At 42.5% G+C, this 2,983-nt stretch overlaps 1 pseudogene; it reads right to left on the reverse strand.

Moving 5' to 3' along the window:
* Nucleotides 1–395: 395 nt before the first annotated feature.
* LOC126933567 (serine-threonine kinase receptor-associated protein-like) lies at nucleotides 396–1,497 on the reverse strand (annotated as a pseudogene).
* Between the last annotated feature and the right edge of the window lie 1,486 nt (nucleotides 1,498–2,983).

A 2,983-nucleotide genomic window follows, 5' to 3' on the forward strand; every position in this document is an offset into this window, starting at 1 on the left:
AAAGCAAAAAATAAAATTGAAAAAAAGCATTCTGCTTTAAGGAAAACAGTCAGAAAAATAAGCCAATATTTTCTTCTCCATAATAACATAAACAGCTACAAGAACCCTAATTATAATAAGAGAAATTGGATGTTGGCTTGTATATAGTCATTAAAAAGATAACAGGCCACTGTACTACAAGAGGATAACTCCACCTCTCTTCATCTGATACTCTTGAGTTTTGACTTAAAGGTAACACCAAGTTAATTGTTCCAGCACTGGAGCTAATTTATTTTCCCCATTATTTACTGCTCTTTCTGCCTTAAGCAGAGAGTAACTCTGGAAGGCTGATGCTTTTCTCTGCTTGCTCGTTTTAGTCCATAAGTTGGATACTAACTGCGTCATATGATTGACCCTCAGGCCTTCACATTAGGAGTTGAAGAATAGATGTAATCAGAATTCTCTGAAGCCGTTTCTTCTCGCTCCTCTTTTGTTGTCTCTGGAAAACCAATCTTTGGCTTTGCCAGCTCACCACTCTCTTCTTCAGGAAGCACACATTCCAAAGGCCATAAGTTTTTCCTACCACAGTTTGCCCTAGTCTCAATGTTCCATCTTCAGAACCACTGGCATAGTGTTCTCCATCAGGACTAAATCTCACACAGTGAGTAGGACCAAAGTGTCCCTTGTAGGATTCGAATTCTTCTCCATGGTTATAATCATACTTACAAAGTTAAAAATTTCACCACCTGCAACAAGAAATTCTTTCTCAGGATGAAGAGATGCAGAATTGATGGTTGCAGGAGCTTCAAAGGATTTAATTGGGTTCAAACTTACTGCACTATGAAAAGCAATCGATTGTCCATAAGTTATAACCAAAATTTCAGGAATATATTTTTATATCATTAACAGACATATTAAAATTTAGAGATTTCACTTCTGTCAGAGTAGCATGATCCCAAAGTCAAGCAGTTTTATCATCAGCAGAAAGAATCTGTTTATCCTCACTGCACCATAGGAGCCTTTTTTATACCAGAAGTGTGACCACTAATTTCCTTAGGTCTTGTTCGGGTTTGTTCAAGTCATAGATGCGTAACAGTTTATCCTGTCCCTCAGTTAACAAATAATTACTATCCTGCATAAAATACACAGGATATTTATGTATTTGACAATGTATTTATGAGCTAGGGTCATCAATTCATCTCCTGAGACAGCATCCCACACTTTGGCTGTGAAATCTGCAGCTGCTGTAGCTGCTTTGGTGACATTCAGTGTTGTACCCCAAACAGCACCTTTATGACCCCAAAATGTTCCAATTCAGTCTCCTGTATCTCCCTGGCATAGCATAGGTTTACCATCTTTGCAAGCGCTGATTAAGAAATACCCATAAGGCATGATGCCACTGAAGGCCAAATCAACCACAGGCCACTCGTGGCCAGAGCAGGTGAGTGGTGTCTGTCTCATTGCCATGGCAGCGGCGAACCCAGTGACCAGACTGACCAGCTGAGGGTCATCGTTGTCTTTTCTCTCCTCTGCTGCAGCGCCTTGGGCTCCTCCAGGCCCCCGCCCTGACGCGGGCTAGGCTGCAAAACAGGAGAAGGAGGACAATCCGGTGGCACCGAGGTTAGGAACGGGTGAGGGAGGGGTCAGGGAGTCTGAGACAGGCAAGTAACAGTCGACCAGGGAGGGAAAGGAAGAAACTGAGTATTTTAAAGTACTGAAGGAATAGGGATGCCAGAGAAACACGAATTTGGGAGAAACAGGACGCTGTCCTTAAAGAACAAAAATGTGCTCAGAGGTCTGATCACAGGGAGAAGGGGGCCCTCACGGCAGGGAGACCACTTGCTTAGAGTCTGATATTTGAGTTAAGTCTCTATCTCCCACTGAACAGTAAGTTCTTGTTTCCTGTTCGCCAATATTTTTCCACAGATTAGTATAGCGCTTGGTGTACAATAGTTGCTCAATGAATGTTTGTAGAATAAAAGTTGCATTTTGTTGGCTTCGCCCTTTTGCCCAGGGTCAGCCATCAATCACCTGACTAACGTGGGATTTGGGTCCGCTGCTTCTGTGTACACGCTTTTCCCTGACCTCTGACCTTCTCCTGTGTTATTTCTGAGGTGGGTACAAACCCCTACATCTCTGGCCTCCTGAATCACCAGAAGCCCCGAACAGAGGTGTATGTGGTATGGCCTCTCCTGGAGACAGGTCAATCCCTCATCCTCATCTAAGACTTCTTGGAGTCTGAATAGGCACTGATTCCAAGTGTGACATGCAGTTGTAGGTGAAGTCCCTGAGTCAGGCGCCTGGCCTAGAAGAAAAAGCAACATTGCCATCAGAGGCCAAGAAGCCAGTGGACTCCCATCTCTCTGGCCTGACCCCATGAACCCAGGCACAGGCCTCCTCACTGTTTCAGGTTTCAGTTTTTATAACTATACCTTCTCTGATCAGTTTTATGATACTTCTGTATGAAACTACATTAAACATTACAGCTCTTGTGTGATTAGAGGGCAGATAGATAGAGGCTCAGAAAAGTAACAAAACCACAAAAAACCAAACCAACCAACCAAACATAGTTTGTCCATTAACCAAGAGACTAAATTCTGGGGCCAAGAAAATCAGAAAGTGTCAAATTACTGAAGTCTCAAATTGGCTTTTGCCTAATTAAAATAGCAGCTGAAATTTCCCTTTTTATACAGGGCATTGTCAACAGATTTTTTAAGAGTGTTGGATGCCTGATCCTCAGAGCAGGCTGAAACACTCTCCCTGGGTTTTGCTGACACAAATGCAAAAGCTACCAATGCCAGGCCTTTGAGAGGAAGTGGGAGGCCCTGGCCCCCAAATGGTAAAGTTGGTGAGACTTATCTTTCAGAAAAATGCCCATTGTTGATGTTTTATCCTTTGGTCCAATATTATTATTCTCCCTTTTTTTCTCTCTAGAAATAAACTATTTACTCACTATTTACCTCCTATACCCAAGGCATGCTTGTGTTTTTTAAAGTTAATATTT

This window comes from Macaca thibetana, chromosome 13 (genome assembly GCF_024542745.1).
Source record: "Macaca thibetana thibetana isolate TM-01 chromosome 13, ASM2454274v1, whole genome shotgun sequence".
NCBI classification, from domain to species: domain Eukaryota; kingdom Metazoa; phylum Chordata; class Mammalia; order Primates; family Cercopithecidae; genus Macaca; species Macaca thibetana.